The sequence below is a fragment of the Macaca mulatta genome, chromosome 7, assembly GCF_049350105.2.
Source record: "Macaca mulatta isolate MMU2019108-1 chromosome 7, T2T-MMU8v2.0, whole genome shotgun sequence".
NCBI lineage: Eukaryota > Metazoa > Chordata > Mammalia > Primates > Cercopithecidae > Macaca > Macaca mulatta.
In genome coordinates this window covers 28,653,613-28,676,345 of record NC_133412.1, presented here as the reverse complement: position 1 = coordinate 28,676,345, position 22,733 = coordinate 28,653,613, and the positions used below count along the sequence as shown (strand labels likewise).

Here is a 22,733-nt window from a genome sequence, read left to right as displayed (position 1 = left end):
CCCTGTGTGGGCCTCAGCTAACGTGTGAGTTTGTGTCTTCATTTTTAACAAAAAAGCTGAAAAAGTGAAAAAACAAAACAAACAAAAAAATTTTAAATTTTAAAAATAGAAAAAAAGCTTACATAATAAGGACATAAAGTGTTTTTGTAGATCTGTACAATGTGTTTGTGTTTTAAGTGTTATTGCGAGTCAAAAGGTAACAGAAATTAAAATTTTATAAAGTAAACATGTCACAATAAGCTAAGGTTAATTTGTTGAAGAAAGAATATTTTAAAATAAATTTGGTGTAGCCTAAGTGTACAGTGTTTATAGAATCTGCAGTGGTACACAGCCATTTCCTGGGCCTCCACATTCCCCCACCACTCACTCACTGACTCACCCAGAGCAACCCCAGTCCTGTAGCTCCACTTATGGTAAGTGTCCTATACAGGTGAGCCATTTTAAATCTTTTTTTTTTTTTTTTTTGAGATGGAGTCTCGCTCTGTCACCCAGGCTGGAGTGCAGTGGCGCGATCTTGGCTCACTGCAAGCTCCGCCTCCCGGGTTTACGCCATTCTCCTGCCTCAGCCTCCGGAGTAGCTGGGACTACAGGCGCCTGCCACCTCGCCTGGCTAGTTTTTTGTATTTTTTAGTAGAGACGGGGTTTCACCGTGTTAGCCAGGATGGTCTCGATCTCCTGACCTCGTGATCCGCCCGTCTCGGCCTCCCAAAGTGCTGGGATTACAGGCTTGAGCCACCGCGCCCGGCCTGTAAATATTTTATACTGTTGTTTTAGGGCACCTTTTCTATGTTTAGATACATAAATACTTACCATTATGTCACAGTTGCCTACAGCATTCAGTACTGTAATATGTTGTATAGGTTTGTAGCCCGGGAGTAATAGGCTCTACCACATAGCTGAGGTGTGCTGTAGGCTATAGCATCTAGTTTCGTGCAAGTACACACCATGATGTTTACACAATGAAACTGCCTAATGACACATTTCTTAGAATGTATCCCTGTGATTACATGACTGTAGTTAACACTTGAAAGAAACTCTTCAAAGATCTAAGAATATTTGCTGTCAGCAGCTTATCTATCAACATCATCAACAGAATTTCCTTGAATTTCTATGGCATTCTGACAGAGGATGACGAGGGAATTGCCAAATCCAACTTTCACCACTGTCATGAGCCAGCCCCCACAGCATCTGGAGGGCTCAATTTGTGGGCCTGAATAAAAGGGGTGGTGAACCTAGTGGTTGGGAGGAAGCACCGACTAACTGGGTGAGCACAGATGAAGTACTTAACCTCTCGGAACTCTGATCTCCCCCTCTGAATAACGTAAGCAGCTGGCCTTGAGGACTGACCTGCTCGGTACCCGGCACGTGGAAACTGCACCTGGGTGGCAGTGATTCTCATGCCATATGGACACTTCCCGCTGGATGACCACCTGTGGCAGGTGGTCACTGCAGCATGGCATTAGCCTGATGTTTTCAAAACCACTGGGAATAAGGAAAACATCTGTCTGCCTCACACCCACTGTATACCCCTTCCCATTCTCCACGCTGCTCCAGTGAGCTTCAGAAAAAACAAATCTGTGCTAAATTCATAGGCTGATACTGAAAGATCTCTAAGATAAATGAAAAAAATGCAAATATAGAGCAGCACATATAACATACTTTTGTTCATGTAAAACAGTGCTGCACACGGAAGTGCTTCTATAAGCTTCTCTCTTGCTGGTTTTAAGATAATTTCTTGGTCTTTCCGGAATATTTCTGGAGATAAATCTAGCAAACCACAAGTGAGGGGAAAATGGAGGGCCAGGGTGGAAGGGAGCTGTACTAAACATGATACAGTCTTTGTCTTTTTCAACAATGTCACTGATTACTCTTTCCATTAAACTATTTTTCAAAATGCCATGTTTTGATGTGAGGGGAAAATGATTTTTGTCTTGTATCTAGATTTATTCTTTTTGTTAGGAGATCCAGAGGAAAACTCATATTGTATTTACTTTTTGTCGAGTATGTCAACAGCTATTTATTGCCTGTTTTAGAAACTTATTATGGAATATATCATACATATCACACATGAAGAAAATGTGAGCCTGATGTGGTGGATCATATCTGTAAGACCAGTGCTTTTTTTTTTTTTTCAGATGGAGTCTCGCTCTGTCACCCAGGCTGGAGTGCAGTGGTGCGATCTCCGTTCACTGCAAGCTCTGCCTCCCAGGTTCACACCATTCTCCTGCCTCAGCCTCCCGTGTAGCTGGGACTACAGGCGCCTGCCACCGCGCCTGGCTAATTTTTTGTATTTTTTTAGTAGAGACGGGGTTTCACCGTGTTAGCCAGGATGGTTTCGATCTCCTGACCTCGTGATCTGCCCGTCTCGGCCTCCCAAAGTGTTGGGATTACAGGTGTGAGCCACCGCGCCTGGCCATCCCAGTGCTTTTTTAGGCCAAGGTGGGAAGATTGATTTGAGCCCAACCAGCCTGGGTAACATAGTAAGATCCTTTCTCTGTAAAAAAATGAGAAATTAGCTGGATGTAGTGGCATGCACCTATAATCCCAGCTACTTAGGAGGCTGAGGCTGCAGTAAGCAGTGATCCCACCACTGCACTCCTGCCTGGGTGACAGAGCAAGACCCTGTCTCAAAAACAAAAAAAAAGAAAAAGAAAGAAAAAAAAATGTGTACAGATATTTAATGATGAATAATATGACAAACACATATATATGAAATGGAAGTTTACCAATGCCTTGGAAGACTTCCGGATGTCCCCTTACCCCCAGTAGCTCTCTGAGTTGGAGTACACTTATCCATTTTATTCAGATAAGAAAATAGAGGCTTAGAGAGATGCCATCATTTACTGAAAATCAACAGCTTGCTGGTAGAAGAATGGGACTCAGCTCCAGGTTTCCTAATTCCAGGTCCACTCCACTTGTCTATCATGGCTCTGGCGATTATCTTAACATCACCAGACAGAAAAAAAAAATGATTCACTGCCTTTAGTCATTTTCATAAACGAATGTAATCAGCTGCACTAGAACAAAATTTATTGTCTTAAAAAATGTGTAATTGCCCATTGAAAGGACCAGAAAAGACTTCACAATGGCTTCATTTGTTGCCTGGGGGATCACAGCAGAAGGGGTGGTCGGAAACAACAGAAGCATCAATAGGGAAAATTAGCCTTTCTCTTTGGTACTAATCACTGATCTGGGCCAGGTGCAGCTTTTGTAAAAACTATGAAGCAGTTTTCATTTCCTGACCTTTTGGTTTCATTTGTATGCTAAATGTCAATTTAGATATTTGCCAGTAAATTATGTTAATCTTTACTCAAGAATAGTCTTTTAACGAAATTGGGCTGTGTATATAAGATTGTATTGAGATGAAACATATGGTATATGAAAAGGTGTGGCCATAAAGTTAGAAACTTTTTTTTCTGGTCATAGGATTAAAAATTGGAATGAAAATAAGAAAACTCCGAATTGAAAGTCACAAAATCTAGATGGTCAAATTAAGGAATCATATTTGGCATAAAGAACCTCTTAAATCTTGAGGTAGGTCTTGAGAAGGTTGAAGCTGGAAGAGTCCTTAGAGGTCATTGTCCTGGGGTACTGGGCATGACACATCCATGTTGTGGCCCTGCGCCCCAACCTTGTAGAGCATCTCCCAGTGCTTTCCCCCTCCCTGCCCATCACTGTCACTCTGCTCCAGTCACACTGGCCTTGTCGCTGGTCTTGGCTGTGCCTAGTGTGCTGTGCAGCACATCTTTACCTGGTGAGCTTCACTGATGCCTCAAGTCAGGCTTTCCCTGGCTCTCAGCTGATGGGAGCCCAGGCAGCCACTCCTCATCACCTAATCTGGCCTTTTGCGTTTGTAGCACTTATCATTATTCAGTACAGTTGACCTTGAATGATATAGGTTTGCACTGTATGGGTCCACTTGTACACAAGCTTTTGTCAGTAAATACAGTCAGTTCTCCATATGCACAGGTCCTGTACCTGCAACCAAACATGGATCGAAAATACAGTATTTGAGGGATGCTAAACTCTCAGAAATGGGTGGCTGAATTTTCATATACTTAGGTTCCACAGGGCCAGCATCAGGAATTTGAGCGTGTGCAGATTTTGGTATTCACAGGTGTCCTGGACCCAATCCCCCACAGATACTGAGGAATGACTGTATTCTCTTGCTTATATGTTTATTACCTACTCCTGCTCCCCAGAGAAAGGAAGCATTTTGAGAGCAGAAAAACTTCTTTGTTTTGTCTGCATCTCCTGTACTATGTTTTGAATATGTCCTCCCAAACGCATGTGTGGCAAACATAATCCCCAACATAACAGTGTCGGGAGGTGGGGCCTAAAGGAAGAAGTTTAGGTCTGCAGAACCCACCCTCATGAATGAATTAATGCTGATTATAAGAGGGCTTGAGTTCACTCTCTTGCCCTTTTGCCTTCTACTGTGGAATGATGCAGGAAGAAGGCTCTCACTAGATTCCGGTCCCCCAATCTTGGACTTCCCAGCCTCCAGAATTATGAGAAATAAATTTCTGTTCACTATAAATTACCCAATCTGTGTTTTTCCATTATAGCAGCACAAAAGAGACTAAGGTACCCTGTGTCTAGAATAGTGCCCGGTCCCAGGCCTGGAACTTCTCTGCTGAGGAGAAGGTTCAGGTGTGAAAACACATCAACAGTCTCCAAGGGAGAGTTTCCCTGAGAGAAGGTGACAGTAAATTGCTAATCAGTTCATGGTACGAGAATCTGGTGGTGCTGGGGAGAGGGTGGGTGAAGCACAGGAAAAAGTCCAATCCAGCCACGCTAGCATGGAGGACAGACTTGGTGGGAACAATGGGCCGTCAACCCAAGTGCTAGATAATAAACAGTAGCCCCGAGAGCTCAGGATGAACGCACTGTTGGCTGTAAGCATCACTGAGGAGTGAGAATTATCTCTCAGAAGAAACACTGGGGCCCATCAGGTTCATCTCCCAGGTGGGAAGATCAATGCAGCAATGGACAGAGACACATTACATTGCAGAAGTACTTGTTTTCAGCATTGAATGTTTGGTAGCTGCTATGGTTTGAATGTCCCTTCCAAAACTCATGCTGAAACTTAATCCTGAATGTGGCAGTACTGAGAAATGGGCCTTTTAAAGAGGTTATTGGATCATGAGGGCTCTGTCCTCAAGAATGGATTAATCCATTCATGGATTAGTGGGTTATCATGGTGGGGAAACTGGTGGCTTCACATGAAGAGAAAGAGAGTCCTGAGTGAGCACACTTCAGTCCCTTGCTACGCGATGCTCTGTCTCACTTGGGACTCTTCAGAGAATCCTCACAACAAGAAGGCTGTCACCAGATGCAGCCCATCAACCCTAGACTTCTCAGTCTCTATCACTGTAAAAAATAAATTCCTGGACAGACGCGGCAGCTCATGCCTGTAGTCCCAGCACTTTGGGAGGCCGAGGCAGGCGGATCACCTGAGGTCAATAGTTCAAGACCAGCCTGACCAATATGGCGAAATCTTGTCTCTACTACAAATACAAAAAAATTAGCTGGGTATGGTGCCACACTCCTGTAATCCCAGCTACTTGGGAGGCTGAGGCAGGAGAATCACTTGAACCCATGAGGCAGAGGTTGCAGTGAGCTGAGATAGAGCCACTGCACTCCAGCCTGGGCAACAGAGTGAGACTCCATGTTGAAAACAAAAATCCTTTTCTTATAAATCATCTGGTTTCAGGTATTCTGTTATAATAAACAGCAAGTGGACTAATACAATAGCATTAGGGGAAAAGATAGCACAAATGGGCCCTACTGGTAGCCTGACCAGATTTTCCAGTTTTTTTCTCTGAAAAGGGATTCTCATTGGATTAGCAGAACTCTTGGGGATCTTGGCCAAGGTAGAGGCCCCAGGAGAAAAAGAACAGACTTCTTGCTAACCTGGCGTCAGATGGCTTGAGCTTGTTTTAATTCAAACTAAAGAGAGATGGGACATAATTGGGCAGTATCTGTTAAAAAGAAAATGCTGCAAATGAGGAATTCCACCTGGAAGAGTATACAAGGATATCTGGACAAAAATGCTCAAAGCAACATTGTGTGGCAGAACATGCAAAGGCTCATCAATAAGGGTCTTGTTAAGCAAATTTTAAAGGATGAGGTAGATCTATATGTACTGTTGGAAAGACAGCCTTGGCATGGCGTTAAGTGACAAAACCAAAGTGCAGCCCAAGGCACACAATGCAACACAACTTTTTGGTTGAAAAAGAATCCCTAGATGTTTCTGTATAAGTGCACAGAAAAGCTGGGAGGTTCATGAACCCAACCAACTGATATTCTTCCCCCTAGAGACTGAGACTAGAGGACAAGAAGGGGATACTTTTTTTTTTTTTTTTTTTTGAGACGGAGTCTTGCTCTGTCACCCAGGCTGGGGTATGGTGGCGCGATATCGGCTCACTGCAAGCTCCGCCTCCTGGGTTCACGCCATTCTCCTGCCTCAGCCTCCCGAGTAGTTGGGACTGCAGGCACCTGCCACCACGCCTGGCTAATTTTTTATATTTTTAGTAGAGATGGGGTTTCACTGTGTTAGCCCGGATGGTCTCGATCTCCTGACCTCGTGATCCACCTGCCTCAGCCTCCCAAAGTGCTGGGATTACAGGCGTGAGCCACCGCGCCCGGCCAGAAGGGGATACTTAAAAAAATTTTTTTTTTTAAATTTTTTGAGATGGAGTCTTGCTCTGTTGCCCAGGTTGGAGTGCAGTGGCACCAACTTGATTCACTGCAACCTCCGTCTCCTGTGTTAAAGCAATTCTCCTGCCTCAGCCTCACACGTGGCTGGGATCACAGGCATGTACCACCACACCCAGCTCATTTTTGTATTTTTAGTAGAGACAGGATTTCTCCATGTTGGCCAGGATGGTCTCGATCTCCCGACCTCAGGTGATCTGCCTACCTTGGCCTCCCAAAGTGTTGGGATTACAGGCGACCGTACCTGGCAGATTTCTTTTTTTCACTTTTTAATTTAGATGGTTTTAAAGGCATGTTGGAATAATAGGTGATTTTTTACTTTGCTGTGTTTTTAGTAATCCAGAGAGAATGGAAAGCATGTTAGTGTTGTGTGAACCCAAACAAGACATTCTTACAATTACCCCCATCACTTGAAATTACTTGGACAGATCTCTGTTGTTTCTAGGCAAATGAATAGAATGAACTAGAACTCTTGTCTAGTCCAGTGATTTTCAAATTGTTAGCCATAAGACTTTTCTTTTTCTTATATAAGTACCAAATCCCAAAATATAAAGCAAATAAAAATGGAGCTGCTCTGGGTAAACAAGTGGGGTTGACTTTAGTTACTTGTCTGTAAAATGAGAGAGTTGGATATGACAGATGATTTTCAGACTCTGCTCCCATCAGAGGATGCTGGGTAGGAGGTAGTGAGAAACATTCAGAGGATGTGGAGAGGAAGGATGAGAAAGCTGATGCCCAGAGAAGCCAGGGAGTAGCTGGTTTAGGCTCACCTCGCTGGCTTCCAGAGCTGAGACTATTTCCCCTTCATCTACCTTTTTTTGTTGTTGTTGTTTTGTTTTTGTTTTTTGGAGAGAGTGGCTTGCTCTGTCACTGAGGCTGGAGTGCAGTGACATGAATGTGGCTCACTACAGCTTTAACCTCCCAGGCTCAAGAGATCCTCCTGCCTCAGCCTCCCAAGTAGCTGGGACTACAGGCATGTGCCACCATGCCCGGCTAATTTATTTATTTTTTGTAGTGATAGGATCTTTCTATGTTATCAAGGCTGGTCTTGAACTCCTTGGCTCAAGTAATCCTCCTGTGTTGGCCTCCCAACATGCTGGTATTATAGACGTGAGCCACTGCTACTTTTTTGTACTGCTTAGCCTTTGCAAAAGGAATTGTCCAAATTCAACTTGAAACACAGATTTTTGCTTTAGTGTACTTTGCATATAAACAGGATATTACATTTTTACTAATAGATGTGTAATTTAAAATGTGCCAGTTTCTGTGTGCAGGTGAAAGGCTTAAATCAAAAGCATGTTTTTCTCATCAGAATGAATAGAGAGCTAAATGTGGTAAGCTGCTATTGCTCATTGGAACTCAAAACCTCACAGTGTTTGGCTGGCTGCTCTCTTGAACTCCCTTTCTCTCACCTTTTACTCTCAGGATGAATTCATGCAAAAGTAAGAGAGCAAACGTGCTCATTCTCATCAGCTACTCTGGTTTGTGTGTTGCTGAAACAATGAGGCCTGTCATGGTTTCTCTGAAGTTCTCCAAGCACAGGTTACAGTTTGCTAGCTGGAACACTGTTTACATGCTAAGTCATCTTCCGGGTCTGACCTATTTTGTAACTTAAATTCCATGTCTCTTAGACAACTGAATACTTTGTATGACTCTCCTTAATTATGTATACTGCTGTTATTATGTGCATGCAAATGATCCTGTTAAAAAAAGCTCCAGGAGCTGATAATTCACCTTACCATTGGCTGAGATTGCTTGGACTGGAGAGATGGGGCTATGAATGTGGTGGTCCATCTGCTTGTCACTGGAGGGTTAGACCACAGATGTTAGAAGAATGCTTCATGGGATCTGAAGCTGGGGTCAGACACCCTGGATTCATTTCTGGGAAAGGCAGGAATTCACACAGGGGCCAAGACAGGGTGAGGGCACTCTGCAAACACCAACGGGAATGTGGGTCTTGCCTTTGTTAAATGTAAATAAATAAAACTGGAGGCCACAGGTTAGTACCCAAGGCCAATTACTCATAGCCACATAACCAAAACTTAGCTCTTACTGATTCCCTGCCCCCCAAAACATAAACCTTCAACATAAACAAAACAATTCAGTAAGCTTTTCATCTTATCAGCATGATTCAATGAAATTAAACCGATCGGCTGTAGGCAAATCAGCTTACACAGCCATATGCCTTAAGAAAGAATATAGGACATTCAATCCTGAAACAGGCCAAAATGCTTCCTCCTTTATGCTCTTGAAACTAAGCTGTAACTGCTGTAAATTTGAGACTTTCTGCCACTTTCCAGTTTGAGGTCTCTTAGTTCATGAACTTTTCTTTGTATGCACAATAAACTCTTAAAATCCCAACTTGACCTAATTTTGATACCCTGTATGCAGCTGCTTGGAAACACCACAGTGAAATTCTGGGGTGTGACTCCTAGGTCCCAGCTCGTGTTGGGCTGCAGGCATTTAATGGCTCATGTGAGCCTGTCCAGCCATCTTCTGCCATCCCACATCAGCGGCCTGGGGGTCAAGTGTTCTGTCAGTTCATTCTGCCAGGGATCTGCAGAGTCCAGCGGAATCTTGCTCAGCCTTCCCAAAGAGCCCAGTTCCTACTGACTGCCCACTTCTGAGTCCAGCAGCATGGCCGGTCACTGGCTCACTTTTTCGCTGTTACGCTGACTTCTCGACTAGGCTCTGAATGGTAGAGGCTATTTTGTCCTTTTTCTGTTTGCCACATTCACTCATCCATTCCCTTTCTCAGCACCAGAATGGCATCGAGCACATAGTAGGTACTCAAAAAAGACTTCAGTATTGATTACTTGCTCAACTGGGAGGGGAATGTGCTCCCCAACAAATGATACTCTTCCTTTCAGACAGGCAGTCACTTTGTTCACAGAAACTGAAAATCTCTCATGGGGATACCTGCTTCTCTTTGTGCCTGCCTGTTTAGGATAATTTTATTTTTGCAGACACTCCAATAATCCCTAGAAAACAGGACCTTGGAGATGCTAGGGTTATCTAATTAGGGTTCCTGAGACATGGCTATCCCCCTCCTGTCTCTATTAACATCACAGCAAAACCAGAGACCATTGATGTGGCCTGGTCTGTAGGGCAATAATACACAAGCCTTTCACACTATCTTGAGTCAGGGCACTTGCGTGAGGTTCTGCAGCCAGGGCTGGTCCGGGCTGGGTCAGCCAGGCTGACACTGGGGTGCTGACATGTAAAGGAGGCTAAGACGTCACTGAACATGCAATGCAATGGGGAAACCATGATATTCACTAGATCTTCCTGCTTTGCTAAGTGGATTAGGATGGGGATGGAGGCCAGCCTGCCTTTCAAGGGGTAGGGCTTATTCTTGAGTCATTTGTTTTGCTGAGTCGAGTCTGCAAAGCTGAACTGAATTGTTGGAGACTGGGTAGAAATTCTAGCAGCGCTCCTTCCCACCCTGCCTGTCATTGCCCTGATTCTCTAATAAAATCTTAAACAAATAATTACCAAGTGTTGGCTTGAAGTCCACCCACAAGCCCTGGCCAGCCCTCTTGCAAGTAAGGGCTATGGCAGTCACAGGAGCTGGGGCTCTGCTCAGGATTCCTCAGCAATCTCATTTGAAAGAGGCAGTTCCAGCAAACGCCTGCACGCCAATGTCTCCGGCAAAATTACTTTCAGTTGAAATAAGGGCTTTGGAGAAACACTCCATATGACATTGATTAACATTGGGAACATCTGAAAACACGCGGCTGAAGTCCCTGAAGGAGGATTTCTCCCACCAGGTGTGCTTCTTCAGGATCCAACCCTAGGTCAAGGGGAAGGCTGAATAAGCCAGCAGGGGCAGCAGATAGCCTGGGAGGTTCTTCTTACTAACCGCAGCAAGACCCTGGACAGGTTCCCAGCCTCTCTGATGAAATAGGAAATGCAATAGGAAAGGTGACAATCCCCAGGGAGTGGCTGTGAGGATTAAGAGGTCCTTATAAAAGCAATCTTTGGCCGGGCGCGGTGGCTCAAGCCTGTAATCCCAGCACTTTGGGAGGCTGAGGCGGGTGGATCACGAGGTCAGGAGATCGAGACCATCCTGGCTAACACAGTGAAACCCCGTCTCTACTAAAAAGACAAAAAACTAGCCTGGCGAGGTGGCGGGCGCTTGTAGTCCCAGCTACTCGGGAGGCTGAGGCAGGAGAATGGCGTAAACCCGGAAGGCGGAGCTTGCAGTGAGCTGAGATCCGGCCACTGCACTCCAGCCTGGGCGACAGAGCGAGACTCCATCTCAAAAAAAAAAAATAAATAAATAAATAAAATAAAAAATAAAAAAAATAAAAGCAATCTTTGCACGTTTGTACTGTTATAAACACATTTGGTCATGATTTAAATGTAAATCAATTAATTCTGCTTTCTGAAAAATCCTCAATTCATACTTTTGTTTTTCAGACAGGGTCTTACTCTGTTGTCCAGGCTGGAGTGCAGTGGCAGCCACGGCCTCCCAGGCTCAAGCAATCCTCCTAAGTGGCTGGGATCACAGGCACGTGCCACCATGCCCAGCTGGTTTTTAAATTTAATGTAGAGATGGGGTCTGCCTATGTTGCCCAGACTGATCTCAAACACCTGGGCTCAAATAAGCCTGCCTCAGCCTCCCACGGTGCTGGGATTACAGGTGTGAGCCACCTCGCTTATTTGAATTCCTGCTATTTTAATAAAGATATTCACGAAAGTCTAATCACCAGCTCAGTTTAACAACTGAATTCAAAATGTAATCTGAATAAATCTTACTGAGTAAGACTTATAGACACAGCCAGGCATAAACGGGTAAGTGCCTTAACGCACTAACTGTAAGTCGTCATTGGTCATTATAACTACCTTCCTAACCTTTCCCTTCTCCCACCTGGAGCCCTCCAGGCTCCATCAAGCCCCAGGTTTTCAGCCTTGCCCAGTCTTCAGTTCAAGCCACCACCACTCAGTAATGACAAGTCCTTGTGCTTTTCCCTCGGTTGCCTGGTTAAATGGCAGCTGCTGGCAGCAAGGCCTCCTTCTTGCATGAACTGGCTGACCCAGGTCCAGAACCTGAAATCCTGGGCCACTGTCAAAGGTGGCCTCTGACCGTGTTCTCCCAGTATGGCTGTGTTTGGATTGTTCTTCCTCCCGGTCGGAAACACACACACACACAGTGACAACTTGACGTTCTATCTGCTTAACTACTGCAGCTGACCCTGAGGTAGTTCTTCCCCAGTCACAAAAAAGGAAGCATCTCTAAATCAACTTACTGATATCACATCCTTGCCCTGACTTTATTTTTAAGAAGTTGTTTGGTAGTGAATTGCCTATTTGTGAGTCTGCAACTTATTCGGGACAATTGTTCCTTAAAGGGGACAGGCTTTTTTTTAAATCTCTGTTTTAAACACATACGAATGTAACAGAATAGCTTTCAAGTGAAATTATATGTATTTATGAGAAAATGCAGGCGAATATTTACCTGATCTTGAGATCTTGAGGTGGGAAAGAACATTCTACACATAAAAGCAGAGGAAGAACCCATGAATAGAAGATTTTTATAGATGTGACTACATGAAAATGAAAAATGTCCAATCTCTTCCCAAAATACCCAAAAACAAAATTAAAATGTAGATAACACCTTAGGCCAAAGGTGTAATGTAAATATTGTGGACTTTGGAGTCAGACATACTCTGAATTTCAACTCCTTCACTTGCTGGCTGTGTGACCTTGCACAGCATGTTCAGCCTCTCCCAGCCTCAATGACCTGTCTGTAAAATGGGAATAATAATGATGATGATAATAATAATAATGACTGCCTCACAGAGTTATTATCAGGATAAGATAAAGACCTTTTTGAAACACATACCTAATGCTGTTACCATAACACCTGGCATGTTGTATGTTCTCAATAAACATTATAATTATTATTATGGGAAAAATATGGAAACATAGGGAAAATATAAAACAAAAAACTAATAACGTTCCTATATAAAGAGCACTTGTAAATTAGTAAAAAAAAAAAAAAAAAAAAAAAGACTAAAAGCTCCAATTAAAAATAAAGAAAATTAATGAAAAAATCTCATACAATGAAACAAATTCAAATAACCAATGAATATATTTTTAAAAAATTACTCTCACCATAATCAAACACCTGCAGCCCCCTCTTGGTGTCAGTGGTCCAATCCATCAGGAGTTGGGCTCCCCTCTTTTGTGTTTTTGTGCTTTGATTTCTTATTTGACTGCTAAATAAACAGTAGGACATTTTTGGCATGAGGCTAGAATGTGTAGTTTCTGGGACGGTCAGCTATGTGGAACTTACTCAAGGCTATTTCTTCCCCTTGGTAATTAAAGGGTGCCTCACTGAGCTATAGCACCCAACAAGGTAAAAATCGCAATGTCTAACAGTCAATAAAAATTACCAGACCTTCAAAGAAGCAAGAAAACACAACCAATAATGAGGGAGAAAAATCAATTAATTGAAACCCACTCAGAACTGATACAAAACAATTAGTAGACAAAGACAATAAAATAGTTATTTTAACTATATTCCTATGTTCAAGAAGCTAGAGGAAAGATTGAACATGCTAGACAGAAATATAAATCATATAAAAACCACCCAACTCCAACTCTGAAAATGAAAACTACAATGTCTGATATGAAAAGTAAACTAGACCGGGTGCAGTGGCTCGCACCTGTAATTCCAGCACTTTGGGAGGCCAAAGCAGAAGGATCACTTGAGCCCAGGAGTTCAAGGCTGCACTGAGCTATGATTGCGTCATTACACTCTAGTCTGGGTGACAGAGCAAGATCCTGTCTCTAAAGAAAAAATAAGTACAGGACTTATTTTGGACAGGACTAAGGGCAGATTAGACATTGCAGATGAAAGGCTAGTGAACTTGAAGACATAGGAGTAGAAACTATCTGAAATGAAACACAAGGAGAAGAGATGCTTTTTAAAAATGAGCAGAGTATTAGTGAGCTATGGGACAACTTAAAGTAGCCCAGTACCTGTGTAATTAGAGTCCAGTGCTGGCAGGGAGGACAGATACATTTCTGAAGTACCAAGGGCAGAAAAATTTCCAAAATTCAATAAAAACTATAAGCCCGTAGATTCAACAAGCTCAAGAAGCCCCAAAGACAAGAAACATGAAGAAAATAACACCAAGGCATATCATAATACAACTGTTTAAAACATGTGATGAAGAGAAATTTTAAAGGCAGCTAAAGGAAAAATGGCACATTCCACAGAGAGAAACACAGCTAAGGATAACAGCAGACTTCTTCAATGGAAACAATGCAAGTGAGAAGATAGTAGAGTAACATTTTTTAAGTACCGAAAGAAAAACATGTTCTGTCTAGAATTCTATAGTCCCAGTAATTTTCAAAAGCAAAGGTAAAATAAATAATCTTTAGACATTTTTGCATCTACCTGTATCATGCTCAAGCTAAAGTGAACCACCTGCTGTTCAAGGGCATTCCCCTCTCCCATCCTTCAAGATTTGACTGGTGTGCTACCTCCTTCTCAAAACCCTTCCTGATCGCCCACTGGACTTTATTCATATCCCTCTTAGGGTCCCATTATCTATTGCTTGTGTCGTAAGGGTTTGAGGATTTTTCTTTTCCCTCCCACTCGCCTGTGAATTCCTTGAGGGTTCCTTTCTTGTTCTTCCTCAGCACCCACAGTGCGCACCCACATGCCCATAACAGGCGCTGAGTGTTTGTTACATTGATTTACATTTTACTTGGTTGCGAAAAGGCTTCTTTTAAGCTTCTTTCCAAAATATTTTTGACTGATTTAGAAGTACCGATGTATTCATCAGCAAACACATGATAAGCCGGGCCCTGTGCTTTTAAAAATAAGGCAAAATCTGTGGGCACAAAAGGCTCACAGTTGATTGATTGAATTTCGTTGTTTATAAAGGACTTGAAAAAATAACAGTCTGGGTTTCATAAGGAATAGACAGACTCTTGATGAAGCCTCCCTAAGTCCCAGTAATGAATAATATCATGCTTAGCATCTCCATGATTTCCTGACTATGCCTCCAGCTGGGACCCCCTCCCAGACCCAAGTATGCAGCTACTTCTTGATGACATCTTGCCTTGGACATCTAATGAACATCTCAGCGTTAACAACATTCAAAACTGAACTCTTGATCTTCCCCCTAAACCTGTTCTATCTGCAGTTTTGCCATCTCAGTTAATGGCAATTCTTTCCTTCCCATTGCTCAGTCACTGACCTTGAAGTCCTTCAATTCCTCTATTATTTTTCTCTCACATCACATTTAAACTGTCAGAAAATTTTATCAGCTCAACTCACATCACATTTAAACTGTCAGAAAATGTTATCAGCTCAAGTATCAGACATATCTATACACCATTCACTTCTTATCATCTCCACTGCTTCCACTTGGTCTAAGCCACAATCATCTTTCACCTGGATTATTGCAATGGCTCTGTAAATAGCCCCCTTACTTCCACTACCTAACTTGCCCACCCAGAGTCTATTCTCATCATTGAAAAGTCAGATTCTCATCACTGAGAAGTCAGAGTGATTCACTGAGAATTCAGGTGAGATCATGTCACTCTTCTGCCCCAAACCCTCCAAAGATTCCCCATAAAAGTCAATGTGTTTACAATAGCCTCCTAGGCTCTACATGAACTGGTCTCTTGTTCCTCCTTCCCCCACCCCACCCAATTTTCTTTCCTTCTTTCTTTCCTTCTTTCTTTCTTTCTTTCTTTCTTTCTTTCTTTCTTTCTTTCTTTCTTTCTTTCTTTCTTTCTTTCTTTCTTCCTTCCTTCCTTCCTTCCTTCCTTCCTTCCTTCCTTCCTTTCTTTCCTTCTTTCTTTCTTTCTCTCTCTCTCTTTCTTTCCTTTCTTTCCCTTTCTTTCTTTCTCTTTCTTTCTTTCTTTCTTTTTCTTTCTTTCTTTCTTTCTTTTCTCTCTCTCTCTCCCCCTCTCCCTTTCTCTTTCTTTCTTTCCTTTTGACAGAGTCTCGCTCTGTCACCCAGGCTGAACTGCAGAGGCACAATCTCGGCTCACTGCAATGTCTGCCTCCCTGGTTCAAGCGATTCTCCTGCCTCAGCCTCCCAAGTAGCTGGGATTACAGGCATGCACCACCATGCCCAGCTAATTTGTGTATTTTTGGTAGAGATGGGGTTTCTCCAAGTTGGTCAGTCTGGTCTCCAACTCCTGACCTCAGGTCATCCGCCCACCTTCTACTCCCAAAGTGCTGGGATTACAGGCATGAGCCACCATGCCTGGCCCTGACCTCCTTTGTTATTATTCTTCTTCCCACTCACTTTGCTCCAGTCTCCTTCCCTGAGCTCTCTCACCTCCGGGCCTTTGCACTCGCTATTCCCTCTGCCCAAATGGCCCTCTCCCTACGTATCCACATGGCTCATTCCCTGACCTCCTTCAAGTCTCTGTTCAAATGTTGCCTCCTCAGTGAGGCGTCCCCAGCCCCACTACTTATAATTACAGCTTCCTATTACCCCTCCCTAATCCTCCTCCCTGCTTTAGTGTTTTTTTGTTTTTTTTTTTTTTTTGTAGTTGGAGTCTTGCACTGTTGCCCAGGCTGGAGTGCAGTGGCATGATCTTGGCTCACTGCAACCTCTGCCTCCTGGGGTTCAAGCAATTCTCCTATCTCAGCCTCCTGAGTAGCTAGGATCACAGGCATGTGCAACCATGCCCAACCACTTTATTGTTCTTCATAGCACTTATCACCTTCTACCACTATAGATAAATTACTTGTTTGCTTTGGTTTTTGTCTCCTTCCCCCCAGAACATAAACCTCAAGAGAACAGGGATATGTATGTTTTGTTTACACTGTTTCTTGAGTACCTACAATAGTGCCTTGGATATAACAGGTGCTCAGTGACTTCATATTGAATGAATGAATTTTTGATCAGTAGAGCAGTTCTCTAAGTCAGTCTTACTAATACCTGATCTCATCTCCTATTTGGTGAGTAGCACGAATTCCTAGGAAGGAATTTTTTTAGTGTTCTGGGACCCACCTCCAAAACTCTTAGTATGGCAAGAAGCCAGGTTCAGAAACTGGCAGATACACAAATTTATTATGCACTCATCGAGTCGTGGATCTGTCTATAGTCAAGAGGTATTCATCAAATACTTCAGTAAAGGCATAGTAAAAAACTGTAAGACATATTTAAAGAGATAAGGTGACTAAAGGTGACAAATTAGAGGCTAAAATTGTAGAAAACCAAAGTTTGAGTTGTATGATACAAATAAGTGCAGAAGAAGTTAGGGTAGGAAGGGATGAGTGTTTTGAAGTGAGCTGAGAATCACTTGTCTTCCCCAGGCCTCTAATGGAGTTTCTAAGCAGGAGTACTGCTGGGATCATCTTTCAGTAACCGCTAACAGCAATATTTTGTACTCACATTGTTCCCTTCAAAAACAACTTCAGATACTTTCTGATTTTTATCTAAGCATTCTTACATTCATCCAATAGTCAGAAATCATAGTTAACCAACTCGTCTGATGTTGGGCGGAATGGACAAAGAATTAGACCATTATCTTCAAATGCTGCCCTGTGGTGTCCTTTATACAGAGCAAAAACATCTGTAAGAGTGTTTTCTCAACCTACTCCCTGCTCAGCCCCCTCCTTCCTCAACGCAGGGGATAGCTACCTGTGTACCTGCTGCTCAAGCAGGTTCCCCTCTCCCATCCTTCAAGGTGAGACTTGTACGCTGCCCTGGGGTGATATGATATGATATGATATGATATGATATGATATGATATGATAATTCCAGGAAACATTTGAATAAGATCCTTTGGGGTATAGTAAGATGCTTACCCGTGAAACAATTGTTGATGCTGTTAGCATCAGGACACTGGCTGGATGCAATCATTGGTCTAACCAGCATGCAGATTTAGTCAATAAAAAAAATGAATGCGTGAGTTCACGCTGGACATAATGAATAAAAAATATTTGCAATTAAAATAATTTTAAAAATTTTTTGTGAGATATATATACTTATGGGATATATAGGATATTTTGATACAGGCATACAATGAGTAATTGTGTAATAAAGCAGGGTAAATGGGGTATCCATTACTTCAGCATTTTTTTGTGTGTTATGAACAATCCAGTTATGCTCTTTTATTTTAAAATGTACAATTAAATTATTATTGACTACAGTCAAATATTTTCGTTTTTTTTTTTTTCTTTTTCTGTGTGGAGGCAAGATTTATTAAAGCGAAAGTGAAAGGAAAGCTTCCACGTGGTGGAAGGGGACCCAAAAGGGTTGCCATTTCTGGCTTGGGTGTTTTATGCTTATATCTGCTTATGTCTCCTCCCCTTTTCCTTTTTCTGTCCTATCGGATTAGCTTATTTTCTATCTGCTTGTGGGTTGGCAGGCCTGCTTGGTTAAAAACGTCAGGCTGCAGCTAGAGCTTAAACGCCCTATATGATTGGTTGAAGTTTCAATCCCTTAGTTTGCAGCTGTGACTCATTTTTGCTTAGGGGAAAGTCCGTTTGGATTGGTTGAAGTTTCAATCCCTTAGCTTGCAGCTATGACTCATTCTGGTTCAGGGGAAAGTCCCCTTACGGAAGTCCCTACTGATGCAGGAAGTCCAGCCAACTTAGCCACGTAGTCCCTGGTCCCCGCTCTCAACAGGAAAGCCCAAGTGCTGTTGGGAAGTTGGACGATGATCGTTCTAGCTATTTCCTGCTGAACTGGGATGTAGAAGGGGCTCTGCAGTTGAGGTTTCCTCGAGAGAGGAGTCTTCGGTGTCATGGTACCAGAACAGGTTGGCGGGTCGGTCTAGGGGTCCTCAAAACTAGGTACTAGTGGTGGTCATTTGGGGCTCCATTTGTAGAACAATTTGCAGTTTTATGGTTCTATTCTGGAAGAGACAGATTTTACAGGGAGGTTAAAAATGCAGGGCCCAAAGATAAGCAACATCACAATAGCCACCAAGTGTCCCAAGAAGGGGAGAAGCCAGGGCATCCACTGGTTGACAATACTCCAAGGTCCTGTGTCTTAGAGCTCTTGTGCCCGGCACTGTATCCGGTCTCAAAGCTCTTTAACTTTCTCGGTGACAATTCCGGATTGATTAACGAAATAACAGCACTCTGCTCCTAGAAAAAGATCGGTTCCACCTCTTTCGGCTGTTAATAAATCTAAGGCTCTCTGATTTTGAAGGGCTACTGCTGCTAAAGAGTTAAACTGGCTTTGTAAGGTGACCAGCGAATCTGCAACTCATTCCATGTCATCATTTAACTCTTGTGATAATTTGTAATAGAATTGGGGGGAGGTGGTAATGCCTCCAATGCCAGTTCCTAGTCCTCCTAGTATCCCAGCCCCGATAATGAATGGCAGGACTAGTGTCCGTTTATAACGGGGTTTGGGTAGAAGAAAATTCTTTAACTCCTGATCAGTATAGATAGTCATAGGGGGCGCCAAAAATGAGAGAAAGCGTAGACTTTTGGAGGAACCGTTTAAGCAGTGGTAAGCTGAGGAACCACAAACAAAAAAGATTCCTGATGGTAAGCAAGAGAGTCGTGGAGGTAGGGTAATCTGTGTTTTGACTGGAAGGCAGCTGCGTCAATGATTGTGCTAAACTTTACATAGGTGAGATTGGATGTATGTATTATTTCTAGATTTGAAACTAAAGGGCCCACCAGGCCTATGGTGTTTGTTTTCAGTTCAGTGGCGTTCCAACGTTTGGGAACAGGAACTGGGACATACGGTTTAAAGCGTTAAGGGGAGGCACATCCAGCAGTCTGTTGGATTTTGGCTGGAGGCCTTGTGAGTTTCGGTAAGGGTGACATTAAATAAATTTAGCAAGCGGGAGTGAATGACTAATCCCTGTACTTTTAGGTCTTTGACGATCTTTTGTAACCCTTGTGGGGCTTCTGGTCTGAGAGGGGGTACTGCCTTTGATAAGGAAAGGAGGTAGGATCATTTAATTTAACTTGAATTGGACAAGCGTTTTTGGTTCGTCCATATTGTCCTTCCTCTTCCCAGATGTCAGGATTAACTCCCTCCTCAAGTAGAGGGTAGCAAACAGATATTCCTTGTCCTATATTTAAGTAGACAATGGCCCCTGCTTTAGCTAGTACATCCCTCCTTAGTAAAGGAGTAGGGCTCTCAGGCATGATAAGAAAGGCATGTGAGAAAAATAAGGTTCCCCAGTCACAGTGTAGTGGGTGGGAGAAATATCTAGTAGTGATTGGCTGTCCTAGGACCCCTTTGATGGTGACAGACCTGGAGGATAGTTTTCCAGGACAGAAGAGTAAAACTGAGAAGGCTGTGCCAGTATCCAGGAAGAAGTTAGTTTCCTGGCCCTCAATGGTTAAGCTTACCCAGGGCTCTCTGTGAGGGTGATGGCATGGGCTGGTGCCTGCCTCGGGCACCCTCAGTCCTGTTGTTGTACCATCTGGTTAGTGGCCTCTGGCCCAGAGGACCTTTGCCCTCAGGGGCAGTGTGCCTTCCAGTGATCCCCCTGGCACAAGGGACATGGACAAGGGGGTAGCTTGTTGTGTGGGCAGTCCTTTTTGAAGTGCTCCTGTAAGCCTCACTGATAACAAGCTCTGTTAGGCGGGTTGCCTGCCCAGCCTTTCTTTCTTTCAGAGCCCCCGAAGTTCGTCTGCCTGAGAGCCATGACTAAGGTGGATGCCTTTTTCTTGTCCTGCTCCTCCTCATCTCTATTATAAAACAGCGAAGTTGCCAAATTCAATAGAGTTTCCACATTTTGCTTGGGGCCCAGGGCAGACTTTTGAAGTTTTTTTCTAATGTCTGCAGGTGACTGAATGATAAACTTATCCTTTAAAATTAGTTGACCTTCAATAGAGTCAGGTGACAAAGAGGCATGCTTTCTTTCTTTTTGTTTTTTTTGAGACGGAGTTTCGCTCTGTCACCCTGGCTAGAGTGCAGTGGCGTGATATCGGCTTACTGCAAGCTCCGCCTCCCAGGTTCACGCCATTCTCCTGCCTCAGCCTCCTGAGTAGCTGGGACTACAGGCGTCTGCCACCATGCCTGGCTAATTTCTTTTGTATTTTTAGTAGAGATAGGGTTTCACTGTGTTAACCAGGATGGTCTTGATTTCCTGACCTCGTGATTCACCTGCCTCGGCCTCTCAAAGTGCTGGGATTACAGGCATGAGCCACCGCACCTGGCTGAAGTATGCTTTCTTAATGCCTCCCTTAGCCTCTCTAAAAATGCCATAGGATTTTCTTCCTTTCCCTGTGTTATGGCGGACATCATTGAGTAATTCATTGGCTTTTTTCTGGTCTTTCTTAATCCCACTAGTATACAAGTCAGTAAATGCCTGTGACTCCAGTCTCCATGCTCCAAATCAAGGTCCCAGTGGGGGTCCACACTGGGAACCACCTGTTGGCCTGTGGGGAATTGTTCCCTTTCTTCTGATGTCATTTTATCATTTACCTGGCTTAGGTACCAGAGATCCCCAAATTGGGGGCCCCAGCTAAGGCAGCCTCTTTTTGGTTGGGAGTTAATGTTTGACCTGACAACAACATAATACCTGTCTATGCTAAATCAAAAGATTGTCCTAATCCCTATAAGACATCTATGTATCCATCAGGATTATCTGAGAATTTTCCTAGGTCCAGTTTGATCTGTTTTAAGTCTGAGAGGGAAAAGCGGATATGTACTTGCACTGGGCCAAAGTCTCCTCCTCCTACGGCTTGGAGGGGGCACAGTCGAGGGTCACTGGCACCTTTCGGTTCCTTGACTATCTTTTTATCTGGTTCCTTTTGGGCCATTAGGGCCGAAGGAGAGTCTTTACTAGTGGGAGGGGAAGACGTGGGGAGACCTGAGTACGGGGGTAGGCTTTGAGGAGCCCCGGTAGGATGTAAATTACATTTTTTACATAATTGTGGGTTATCCCTTAGTGAGAAAAAAACCTGTATATATGCCACTTCACTCCATTCGCCCTCTTGTTTATGAAAGACATCTAGTGTAGGATGGTATTATAGTTTATACTTCCCTCGGGTGGCCACGTCTTTCCTCTGGGAAGAGGCTATTGTGGCCAGGCGGCGCTGCAGAAAAATATAACTCACTTCTTCTTCAGCGTTTGAGGGTCAAATTGGTCCCAATTATCCAGAATACACCTCAGGGGTGGTTTCACTTTTGAGGGATGTCTCCCATCTGGAAGGAGAACATAGGAGTGCCCACACCCCTAGTCATCCACTAGTGAGCACTAGCCCTAGGGTGTCCCCTATGGTTCTAGTGTCCTTTTATTTCCAGGATGCACAGCCACCCATGGAACCCTGTTTATCGGATTTAATTGTGCTTACTGATGTAGCAGTTTTGCTCACACTCGTTTCCTGCCCTTTTTTAGCCACAAAAAAAAGGGGGCTGGGGCTGCTGGATTTTAGTGGCTCCTTAACAGCGTGCCCACAATTGCCTTTGCACCTGCGAGTGGGTCTTAGGTTTAGGGTGTATTTTGAGTTCAGATACCAGGCACCAGTTAGCATATTTCTGGGCTTAGAGCTGTCCCAGCAAGATAAATTCCTTGAAAATGGCACTGAAGCACAACAGTTTTAGGGTAGGCAGCGGCAAATTGGAGGACCAAGGTTGGAACAGTGCTTTTCGTACCTGAATTTTCTGTCCCCTATTTGCCCTCCTAAGAATATTCGTTGACCTTTGGACTTGAATCGGGGGACCTATTGTCTATTATATTGTTTTCGGCCCATATGTCTGACTGCTTCGAGTGGAGAAATTCTACAGTTCTAATCACTGATCCCAGATGGGAAGGTGATAATTAAAGTAGCCTCTATAATCTGGAGTAAGTATAGGGCAACAAAAGGAAAAATGTCCTAGGCCTTCTATCAGCCACTGACATGCCTTTTGATGTCCCAGATAGTGCCCAGGGTACAGGTTATGAGGGACAGGTCCTATATAAGTTTATTGGTACCCATTTGAATAAGAATAAGCCTGGGGGCACCATGGGCAAGGGTCTTTGGATTGCCACCCCCTTCGACTTAGGCTCCGAGCCCAAAGATTCTTAGACTCGGGTAGGAAAGATCCTAGAGGATAGGGCCTCTA

General features: G+C 43.6%; 1 protein-coding gene across 2 annotated transcripts in view; it reads right to left on the bottom strand.

The window, feature by feature from the left end:
* The window catches only part of GLDN (gliomedin), a 70,708-nt gene that overhangs the window by 31,632 nt on the left and 16,343 nt on the right, over positions 1-22,733 (bottom strand). The window lies entirely within an intron of this gene.